At 47.1% G+C, this 12,451-nt stretch overlaps 1 long non-coding RNA gene across 1 annotated transcript in view; it reads right to left on the reverse strand.

Moving 5' to 3' along the window:
- Positions 1-1,091: 1,091 nt before the first annotated feature.
- The window catches only part of LOC119392817 (uncharacterized), a 47,988-nt gene continuing 36,628 nt past the window's right edge, over positions 1,092-12,451 (reverse strand). Inside the window, exon 3 of the long non-coding RNA XR_005183712.2 lies at positions 1,092-1,151. This is a non-coding gene — a long non-coding RNA (uncharacterized LOC119392817). The remainder of the gene's footprint in view (positions 1,152-12,451) is intronic.

Here is a 12,451-nt window from a genome sequence, read left to right on the forward strand (position 1 = left end):
GCCTGTTGGCGTCACGTAGACGTTCTCTCTCTCTCTCTCTCTCTTTTTTTTTTGCGAGCTGGCAGCTGACCAATAATCCCTCGCATACTATCTGAAGATAGATAGATAGATAGATAGATAGATAGATAGATAGATAGATAGATAGATAGATAGATAGATAGATAGATAGATAGATAGATAGATAGATAGATAGATAGATAGATAGATAGATAGATAGATAGATAGATAGATAGATAGATAGATAGATAGATAGATAGATAGATAGATAGATAGATAGATAGATAGATAGATAGATAGATAGATAGATAGATAGATAGATAGATAGATAGATAGATAGATAGATAGATAGATAGATAGATAGATAGATAGATAGATAGATAGATAGATAGATAGATAGATAGATAGATAGATAGATAGATAGATAGATAGATAGATAGATAGATAGATAGATAGATAGATAGATAGATAGATAGATAGATAGATAGATAGATAGATAGATAGATAGATAGATAGATAGATAGATAGATAGATAGATAGATAGATAGATAGATAGATAGATAGATAGATAGATAGATAGATAGATAGATAGATAGATAGATAGATAGATAGATAGATAGATAGATAGATAGATAGATAGATAGATAGATAGATAGATAGATAGATAGATAGATAGATAGATAGATAGATAGATAGATAGATAGATAGATAGATAGATAGATAGATAGATAGATAGATAGATAGATAGACAGACAGACAGACAGACAGACAGACAGACAGACAGACAGACCGACAGACCGACAGATAGATAGATAGATAGATAGATAGATAGATAGATAGATAGATAGATAGATAGATAGATAGATAGATAGATAGATAGATAGAAACGCTCAAAGTGCCATAGGTTCGGTAAGAAATGCTTTGAATTTAAAGAATGTTATTTGTGGCATCTACTGATGCACGACCGTAACCATGGACAACAGATCGCGCGAGTAGCGATTATAAGGCGCTAGACAATATTTCACAGCAGGCGCCAGTGCACTTAAGGGTTTTCCCGCCAGGCTTACCGACAGGCTGCAAGCCTGACTAATGCGTATCCAGAAGGCCACAAGTCAAGGGCCCCAGACATATCCAAGCACGTCGACCGGGCTTACCTGCGATAAGGTAAGCAAGAAGAGACAAAAAGAAAGCATCAGTAAAGCCCGCATTCCATAAGTTTCCAACACATCCATCAAATAGCTACGCATATCCGAGGCAAGTGTACAGGTTAACGAACACAGTGGTTGCTGTTTCAAAATAACGCGTGTATCTTATGCGTATGGAGCCATTTCTTGCTATTTTTTTCTTTTAAATGAAGACTAGAGTAAAACAAAGACACGCATACGTCACACTCCATGTACGCATATAATATGCAGAAACGGCGACTACCGCACTCACATATGAGACGGATGCAGCCGGTCCTCAGCAGCGCAGCGTGTGAGCGACCCCGAACATGCGCTACGCAGATCGCCCACGCATTTGTGCCTACACGCACCGGGCACGTATTCAAGCAACAGCTGCTGCAACCCTGCTCGCGTCTGCATATAGAAATTCGTAGCACGATGTCTCAATGCGGCCTTCCAAGAAATCACAATGAGGCAGCGCTTTGCGAAAGGGAGAACAAGCTGTCAGAAGCGACCTTGTTACGCAAATACATTTCTTTTTATTCTTTGTGCGCACACGAACTGCATACCCCCACCTTATTGCTCTCTCAACGCGATCACAGGCTGCTTATCGCTGTTTCGCATAGTCACGAAGGCAACACATAGCAAAACTGAATACGTGTTTATATTTTCAATTACGGAGAACGACCATTATACCGAACGTTACTGTAAAGCCACTTTTGTAATGATCACCGCTGTATTTCCTTCAGGACACTTTTGTGTAGGCGCGTTACATAAAAAGCGAAATTATGTACGTATAAAAAAAAAAATCGGCAAATTCCACGCCTTGAGGGAATCGGTTTCATGCGAAGCAGTCAGCGAGTACTTCTATGCTGTGTTTTATGGCGTTGAGCCAAGCGCTACGCGGTGGGTCGACGTGTTTTTGTAAGTGTAGTAGCTGTGTGCACATCATGGGCTTACCAGGCACGTCAACAACACTGGCGTTTAAAGGGTAAATGCCCGAACACACGCACGCGTTGCAGCGCGTCAACGCGTGACTTTTTGACGCGGCGCCACGCCCTCTCCCTATGCGGATAGAGGGCGCGCGGGTATGCGAAGCTGCGCGCCCTCGCTCTCCATAGGGAGAGGGTGCGGCGCCGCGTCAAAAAGTCACGCGTTGACGCGCTGCAACGCGTACATGTGTTCGGGCCTTAACTTATGGTGCGACGTCACATCAGCCCTCACGGTAGAGTACATACGTCAGTATTATCTAAACTTTCATGATGCAATCATGTGAATATCATATGTAAATTTCGTTAATGTATTCCCCCGGGGTCGGCCAATGCTTCAATACAGCTTGCTGAATCATAGGAATACAAATGTATGGTTTATTAGACTGCTATAACAGCGGAGCCAACACTACAACCACCGACGTTTATCTGATATGACGCCTGCATTGTAGGAGTACACATGTAATGTTTATTGCTTTCTTGTAAAATTAGATAGCTAGCAACCCAACCACAATCGACGTTGCACCGACATTACGCCTGCATAGGCTGTTTTTCCAAACCTGTTTAGAGACGTGGCGTGGCTCTGTGGTAGAATGCCTGATTGCCACGCAGGATGCCTGGGTTCGATTCCTGCTGGAATACTAATTTTTATTCTTTCCATTCGTCGGGTCAACGCTGCCGAGATGTCGGTTTTGCCTAAAGCTCTCGCATTTAAATTACCAATGTCTGTTCTCGCCGTTCCTGGGTTGATATAAACTGTCAATGACCTGTGGCGCATATCCGTACACCGCCGCCCGTGTAAAACGGGTATGTGCCACGTGTCTGGAGGAAAGGATTTGACGACGTACTCGACTGGATTTTCACGTTATTCATGTCATGACCCGACAGTCATATTCGCCAAGTCCTCTTACCCTCCCATGCAAATTTTGGTATAGTACACCAAGTTAGGAAGTGATCATGAGGGCACCCAGACGTAGGCAGATAGATAGATAGATAGATAGAAACGGTCAAAGTACCAAAGGTTCACAAAGAAATGCTTCGTATTTAACAGAAAAACACGAAAATGCACAGCAAGGAAATAGACCGATGCAAATATGAATGCAAAACACGCAGGTGTTAGCTCTGGATATTCTACGCAAAAAGCACCAGCGGTGCTCAGTACAAGACTCTGATCAAATCCAATTATGTAATAAAAAAGCTCCTTCCGAATCTATGTGACGATCAAAAATGGAGCGCTTGAGACGCGGTCATTCCCCGCGAACTTCTGATAGGCAAACATTAGAGCCATTAAGATCCTCAATTAAAGGGACCGACAACTGCCCAGAACATGAAATGAGATGACTGCACTGATGGAAAGATTGTCCGTCGCAGTGACTCAAATCAACCCTGTTTTTTCGTGAGAGGTGGATTTATATTTTTATTTCTTAACTGAAAGTCGCGAAAAAGGACCTGTGGCGAATCTGGCGGCAAAAACATGAACGATCCGATGAACCCGGCCACGTGACCATTGATTGCTGTACGCGGTCGACGATTTTTTTTTTTTTTGTTCTGTGGATGAAAGAATGTCCACTGAGGCAACGGACTCTTTCGGACTACCGGCCGTCTGCTTGGTCACTTGGCTGGTCGGTGATGAACAGATTGAAGGCGACACTTGGGCGCTTGGCGAGAGCGGGCACCGCGACAAAGCGTCAGCATCTTGGTGTTGCCGACCCGATCTATATGTGACACTGTAGTCATACTCTTGCAAACGCAGTACCCAACGGCCAAGGCGTCCCGACAAATTCTTGAGAGACGATAACCAACAGAGAGCATGATGGTCAGTGACGATTGTGAAATGCCGGCCTGTATAAATAAGGGCGAAACTTTTGTACGGACCACACGACGGCGAGGCATTCTTGTTCGGTGATGCTGTAATTTCGCTCAGCAGGAGAAAGAGTGCGGCTCGCGTAGGCCACGACTTGTTCTTCGGAAGCGTGGTTCCGCTGCAGCAGGACGGCACCGATGCCATGTCCACTTGCGTCAGTGTGTAGGACAGTAGACGCTGCAGGGTCGAAATGCCGAAGCACTGGCCGCGATGTGAGGCATCGCTTGAGAGTGTGAAAAGCGGCTGCGCATTCATCCGACCAGACAAAAGTTGCGCTCGCGGTCAAAAGCTTGTGCAAAGGAGCTGCAATAGTGGCGAAATCACGCACAAAGCGGCGGAAGTACGACGCTAAGCCGAGGAAGCTGCGCAGGTCTTTAGGTGTGGTCGGTGTAGGAAAGTGCAGTACTGCAGCAACCTTGTCGGGATCGGGCTCAATGCCGTGTCTGCTGACAACGTGACCTAATACCTTGATGCTGCGGCTGGCAAACCGACACTTCTTAGTGTTTAGCTGGAGACCGGCCTTAGCTAGACAGGTCAGAACTTCGTCTAGCCGTTCCAGTATTGAGATATTGTTCGTTTCTTTATATTAAAAAGTATTACTCTACAAAAATATACATATAGGCCTGCGTTAGTGGTAGGCATCAGAGTGGCGCTGCTTTCGAGTGACGTAATGATGCCATGCTCGTCAGCACATCTTGAGCAACTTTTTAGCGTGCTTATGCAACCGTGCACGCAGTTTCCAGGTCGCTAAGATTTCGGAGCGACATAGTTTTGCTGCCTACACTTGGGTCTCAGAAATGACGCGCAGTGCTACTCGGCACGGCTTCGCATACGCGTTGTGGCGTTTTCGGTTACTTGGCTTGGCTCCTGCATCGAGAGAGTAACGACGCCGGGACAAGCCACCCATGACACAGGCGCAGGCAACCTTGGACGCATGCGCACACAACGCGGTAGAGATACAGGGAAGGTGCGTAATGGCACATCATCTCATTGTACCAGCTTGTTATTTTCAAAAATAGTTGAAAAGCTATAATTAAAGGTGGTTAAGCATAGTTACAGGAACTCCTGCGAAAGCAGAGCAACGACAGCTTTCACAAATCGCGAGGGCTGGCGGCATCGCTATCAATTCGCAGCGTTGCTGGAGGAAAGATGCGTCCGTGTTTAGAGCCTTTCAGATTGAAAAAATACTGCTTGCAAAATAACTACGTGGTTTTGGGATTAACTACTGCAGCTACAAACACTGCGAAGGGTGTGTTTTCTGTCGTGCCGTAAAAAAATGGATCGAGAAAAATCAGTTGTCGGTCCCTTTAAGAAGGGTGCGAAATTCAACCAAACATTAGCAAAACTCACGACATCAGTAAAGCACCAATTTGGATTATAGTTAGTGGGAGTTCATGTTGATATGGTGGTTTTAGTGCGCTAGAAACGCGGACAACGGAAGACGAGAAGGCGGCACGTGCACAGTTCTCGTCTTTTGTTGTCTGCATTTATAGCGCAGTTAAAATGGAATCAAGATCATAACACTTGGGAGAGAAGGAAAGGAAAGGCAGACAGGCCAATCAGAAGCTCGACCGGTTTGCTACCCTGCGCTGGAGGGAAGGGACTAAGAAGGTTAAAAGAGAGGTAAGATGGAAGAGAGAGCCCTAACAGCACGTGCACTTAACAGCACGTGCACTTAAAGCAAAAAAGTTTAATCGACACTATATATATAGTCCTAATGATACGCAAGACTCTGTATAGTCGGTATATGAATAGTCTCATCAAGACTATCTAGTCTTGATGAGACTATATATAGACTTCCGCATTTACGCCGGGTAAACATAAATACGAATGTTAAATGTATTTCCACCGAAAGCACTGGACAATGATCTTCTAGAACTAATTACAGATGCTCTAACCGCCACACCACAGCCGCATGTTTCATCAGGCGGAATAGAATCTCCAACATGTTCAAGCAATCTCGACGCGTTTTGCAGAACGCAATGGTTTCCCCAATAATTACATTCGTGCAAGCCAGCGTGCGTTGAGATGCTTGACACTATTTCACAGCGCTAACGGAGAGTCGTCGTTATACTATCAGTACCGGAACTGACACCAGTCAATTTCTGCTGCCTCCCCCCCCCCCTCACCTTTCACCAGTCTACTGGCCGCTTGTAGTTGGTTGATTAAATAATTCTTATAACCTGAGCAAACCTCCAACCTTTCCGCTGTGCATTTTGAGTCTAAGGTTGCCACGGTGAATTCTCATTTGGAAAAGCCAGAGTGCGTGAATGAGAGAGAAACGCTTCCATTCTACTTTTCTTTGCGAATGCTGGGTTTGGTGAACTCGAGAACTGACACGCACACGCACACACACACACATACACGACTAAGCGCCCACCAACTGTCTTTCCTCTTTCTGAATGAACGACGCTGTGTTTTACATATACAAAAGGCATTATTCACGACACGCTCATATGCATATGCCGTAGTACAGGAACAATGAGGGTGTGTGTGTCCTTCCTGAATGTTCCGTCTTTTTTTTTTGCGCTGGTAAAACAATCTTAGCAATTAGGGTGTACACAGTTGGCCGCGAGATCGAATAGAGTCGGCGCCTAGCGGCGAACGGACGAAACCCCGAAGTGTGGATGCCGGTTAGCCGTGGCCGCTTCAGCAGCACTGTGTGCGGTGTTTGTACTTCGCCAACCTACAACGGAAGCTGACGATGACGGTTTGGTCGACGGTGAGTAATCTGTCAAAGTCTCATTCTTTGCTTGTTGCAACAGAAATTCGTAACGTGAATCGCCATATTTCGTAACTGCATCGACGCGAAAAGCATTTGCTTGATGCGACCGTACAATACGCTCTTGTTGCCTTTTAACGTGTTGCGAGTTTTTCGTTTCCAGTGCCCTTGCCTTTGAGCATCATTCGTAACCATGTTGGGGACAGTATCAGGTGTCTCGTTGACGGCAACGAGGTCTTTGCAGCAGGCCACATTATTCAGTGTAGTGCCATCGCGTCCACGTGATGCTCTGACGGTCCAGTACACATTATTGCATTCGTGCGGCAATCGTCCGGGCATATGAAGGATCCACATGGAGTCGACCTGAAGTTGGCCGGCGACGCGATAGCAGAATTGAACTGCACATGCCCTGCAGGCAAAGTAGTGCCAGTGTAACACGGCCACATTTATCGCGATAAGGGCCGATGCGGATCAGGTTCTGCTACACGTCACTCTTAACAGTGATCAAGCCCAAGAGAAATTCCGACGTTCACCGCCTACGTATCTCGGTCTGGCTGACGTATGTGCCAAACTTGATCCGGATAACTTTGGACCTTCCATCAGCGACCATTGTTGATCTATATCGAGAAATCCTATCCGTATCGGCCTGATCGCAATCAAAAAGTGCCCGTATAGTCCTCGAGTTGTTCGGATGTATTTGGTCGCGGCACGTATCGCGATTTGTTTACATCATGCTAAGATGGCTTTCGATAAGGGCTCTGCTAACCCTTTACTTCACATTGTTAAGGTGAAAGCCTTACCCCCGTATTCTCAAACGAGCCTCGACTTGAAGTTCGTCATTCACTCGACCGAGTTGATCACAGAGCCACCGCCCGACTAACAATGATGTCGCGATATTCAAGACTTGCTGCCGATTCTCGCTCATATGCAGCGACCGTTTCCACTTAGGGGCGGCGCTGCCCTGGTCATTTTCGAGTCAAGGTGGAGCGTTGAATGGAGGGACGTTCTAGAATACGGGGTATAGATGCCTCATCTAACTCGAAAATTGGCCGCCGGCGGCGTACGTGAACACGAGTGATGCAAAAAATCATCATTACATGATGACGTCACTACATGACGCCACAGATAGCCAACTTTTGTGACGTCATAGTGACGCCATCGTACAACATCGCCCCTAGGCACTGCCTTCGTGATCGGCGACCGATCGCGGAGGCAGTGCAAAACCAGGTGAGCTGCAGAAAACTTGCAATCACATGACGTCACACAGTGCCGAATTTTGTGACGTCAGACGATGACGCCATCACGACATCGCAGCTTTGCACTGCCTCCGTGATCGGCGGCAGTGCATAGGGGCGATATTGTATGATGGTGTCACTATGACGTCACGAAAGTTGGCTATCTGTGGCGCCATGTGGTGACGTCATCACGTAATGATGATTTTTTCCATCACTCGTGTTCACGTACGCCGGCGGCAGTCAGTTTTCGAGTTCGATGAGGCACCTAACCCCGGCATTCTGGTGAGGCGCGGAAAGCTTTCACGGGGTGAGGCGCGATGGTGGGTACGCGGGGTCGGATCCCGCCTCGCCAAGAAAATTTTCTCGCTAAGAATTCTTTCTGCTTCTCTTTCTTTCTATCTCCTTCTTTCTTTTTCTCTCACTGTACTTGTTGTCTCATTCTTTCGTCCATCAGGATTATTGCATCCCACGCTGGACGAATCAGCGCACGTGCTCTGGGAGCGAAGCAGAGGACGAAGAAGAGGACGAAGACAGCGCGTGCCGGTTCAAGATGATGATGGTCATTTCTCTTCACCCGTCACGGACCAATGCTCGGCTTAAACATCTCCGCTGCTGAAACAAAGCAAAGCGAATTAGCCATTAAATGTCCTTCGGCAGACCGTTCCCGGGCAAAACATTCTGTAGCGTTCGACCATGCAATGGTCTCCAAAGGACCGTAACAATAAACGGTAGCATAAATATTCCGCACGCTGCGTCGCGTGCGTTGTTTCAGTACGTTGCGGTGTCCCTACCTACAGCCACATTTTGTGAAGAGAGCCGTAAAAAAATCCAAGCTCACGAGAGAGAGAGAGAGAGAGAAGGAATGAAGGGAAAGAGTACAACACCAACGCCGGACGACTGACAGAGTTCCGCACGCGGGAACCACTTCCAAGTGGGTCGGAACACATGCGAAAAAGCGATCGCGCACTGAGCAGAGATTCACGGGCTGCTTCACAACGCGTTGCGTGCGAGCAGTCGTTCACGGCAATTCGTTTCCCGAACCTGGGCTATGTGCGCTATAGCACGGTCATGAACTATATACCGCTGAAACCGAGAGCTATAATCATGCCAGGGAAGTGAGCACCTTGCAGGTGCTTATTAAATCAGACCACGGCCCGACCATGCACGCGGAACAGGGGGCGCGTTGCCGAACTACAGCGACGCCTTTTGATAACGACACGGTGACACGCGAACCGCGGTTGCATTGGAAACTGTCCGCCGCTTTCACAACGCTCGCACCTGCGTTGACTGAGGAGGCGGAGCGGCGACCGCTGCACGCGTGTTAAGCAGTGATTGCCACTCAGAAAAAGAGCTGAGATATGGATTAACGGTAACTTGCAAAAAAAAGATGGAGTCACTTGATGCATCACTTGAGACTAAGGCAGTCAATACGGCTCTTATGGAATATGTGGTTAGTTCGTTCTCGCAAGTACACCATAAATTGAGAGGGCCGAAAGGGGGGTTCCAGCTATGCCAGGCCCGTAGCCAGGAATTTTTTTTTTCGGGTGGGGGGGGGGGGGGGGGGCACTTGTTGAAAACGTTGACTTTTCGGGAAAAACATCTATTTTTATTATTTATTTTCGTAAAAACACCTACTTCGGCCCTAGTCCCCCCCCCCCCCTGGCTACGTGCCTGAACTATGCACAAATAAAACGGCTTTTCTGTCTATGTTTGTGACTAAGCATTTCTTTAATGAAGTTTAAAGTATTTGATTTCAATCACAAACGACAAATGTACGGCCTAGTACAGGCCACAGAGATAGGTCACCTAAACTAGGGTCATACTAATTTAAGTTCCACACAAAAAAAGGCAGAAGTTAGGGGAAGATCGAAGCTTGGAGAGAGAAAAAATTCGTGAAACCGGGTTGTTGCTGAAGCCGACGTTTCGACACGCGAGCTTAGTCTTCTTGAAGCGGAGTTTCAGCCTTGAAGAAGACAAGTCAACTTGTCGAAACGTCGGCTCCCGCGACAAAGCGTGTTCACGAATTTTTCATAATTGAAGTTCCGGCGTTTTACGCCCCAGAATAGCCTGGTCAATCATTTATCGGCAACAGAAAGGCAGGAAAATCGGACTTTTCTTTTTTTTCACAAAACAAACGCAATCTTGAGGCAGGACCTTTTCAATACCACGAAAACGACGCCCTAAACCTCCACGTTAGGAACCGCAAGAAAATAGAAAGGAAGCAAGCAGCGTAGACGACTGGGCGCTACGCCACAGCGAACAGTGTCGGCGCATAGCGAGCGATACGCGCAGACCGAGCCGTTATAGCAGTGGCGGGGTTTCAGAGACCAAAGAAGGCATCACACGGGACTAAAAGAGGAGAAAGAAAGGAACGAAAACAGGTGCTACAGCTTGATTTCCTCGCGGACGAAAAATAGGGGAAAAAACCGGCAAAGCAGCGTCGGTCGTATATTACACAGAAGGCAGGGCGGAAGAGACTGGGAAAAAGAGAGCAAGATTTTCAATTGACGGCGCGGTATACTGCCCGGTCCTCGCGGCATACATAAACTTGGCAATATGCTGGCCGCCTCGGGAGCCGTTTCCCGAGCGCGCGCGTGTAGGTAACGAGCGCGCAACACACGAGGTGCGCGAAAAAGGAGGAGGGAGGCTGATTTTGGGGCACAAATACGGCCGCTCGAGCGGCGCGAGCGATATTGCTCGCGCCTCGGCTCGCTGCTGCCTGCGTCTAGAGACTCGACCTCACCTACCCCCCCCCCCCCCTCTTTTTTTTTTTTTTTGTCGGTTATGTCCCGTTTCGCGAAGCTCCTGTACACAGCGGTTCCGCCCCCCCCCCCCCCCCCCCCGTACCCGTAGAAAGGCACCACAAAAGGCCGCCAGGCTGCGCTCGCGTCATAAACTCTCGAGGCAGTGTATATTTCCCTGACAGGGGCGGCTGAGGCTTCGCGTTATGATACGTTATACGATGGCGCGGCGTGCGCTCTCTCTCTCCATAGCGTTGAGCAACGGCTGGATGCACGCACCGGTGGGTCTACAAGCAATGTGCATGCGGCGACAAGAGCAACGTTTCCACGCTTCAAATCATTTGCCGACTCGAATAAAATAAAGCAGAATAAAAATGCGTATATCGAAATGAGAAACGGCCGACCAGTGACATTTGCGGTTTTTCAGTCCCAGGATCCGGCGCCAGATGGCCCCCCTCGGTGGGACATTTCGACATTTTGAATGTCGCAACTGAAACGGGACACAGGAAAATACAATAGCAAAAGTGTAAATGTTAGTTGAAAAAGAAAAAGAGAGCAAGAAAAAAAAAGTGCGATGCAGGTTCTTGCCGAACTGACCGACACGGCCGAGAACACGGTGAATAAAGCAACTTAGAAGAACAGACTGTTGGGCGAGCTGCTAATACATGACAAAGCAATTAAGCTATAAAGCAAGCAAGTCTTAATCACCTGAGAAGCCAGAATGCTCGGTGCAGACCCATTCAGTTTCCTTTGTAATAACTTAAGACTACTTTAGAAAACAAATGACGAATACATGAAGCTTAATACAATGTATGCCGACGTCTTAGCCCCTTGATCCGCAAATAACGCTAATTTAGCTCTTAGGAAAGAAGAATACGAAAGAAATGGGCAAGAATGTGAAATACAGCACACAACATTAGACGAAAAGATAGGAAGAAAATCAAGAAAAGCTCGGAAACGCAAAAAAAGATTAACCAGACCCAAGTTCTAGAGAGAGAGAATAATAATAGAAGAAAGGCAGGGAGGTTAACCAAGGCTACCAAACTTCTAGATTGCCACAATACAGGAGGGGGTGAATGAATGAGCCAGAAGGATAAGCAGGAACGAGAAATAAAAACAGACCTGCAATGGTGGTGATACAACAATATAAAAAAGAGAAAAAAATATTGTCTATATGAACTTTCCTGAAAACTCAAGCGACTGGCACTCTCCGAGACCACTGGAATTACAGTAATTATCTTGTTTCTACATAGCTTGTGTCTCACAGCAGATTCTCGAGACAGACCTAGCACAGTGGCCGACAAGCCTAGCGGTATATAAATATAGTGAAAGACGGAAATATAGTGAAATATAGGAAAATATGGAAAAAGACGCTATTTTCTGCCTCCCGTTCAGGGGGAGAGCCTCAGCGCCTTAGCGATATAAGCGTCGCTGGCGTGCAGTTCTCTGCTCCTGCGGCAGAGCACCCTCTCAACGAGGAGGGGGGAATCGTCCGTGACATTATCTGTGCCAAGTTCAGCATTCTCTTATGACCTATTTTCCTCGCTTCCACTTCCTCGCTATTACGCCATGTGTAAGTCACTGAACTGACGCCACTCACCGTTCACAAATCACGGGAAGGGGAGAGGAAGAAAGAGGGAAAGGAGGTAGTACGCTAAGATATGTGATCGCATAAAAATACGCTCGAATAAAGGCCTCGTACCTTCGCACATACTTCCATCCCCCCCCCCGCGTAAATAA

The sequence above is a fragment of the Rhipicephalus sanguineus genome, chromosome 5 (genome assembly GCF_013339695.2).
Source record: "Rhipicephalus sanguineus isolate Rsan-2018 chromosome 5, BIME_Rsan_1.4, whole genome shotgun sequence".
Classification (NCBI taxonomy): Eukaryota; Metazoa; Arthropoda; class Arachnida; order Ixodida; family Ixodidae; genus Rhipicephalus; species Rhipicephalus sanguineus.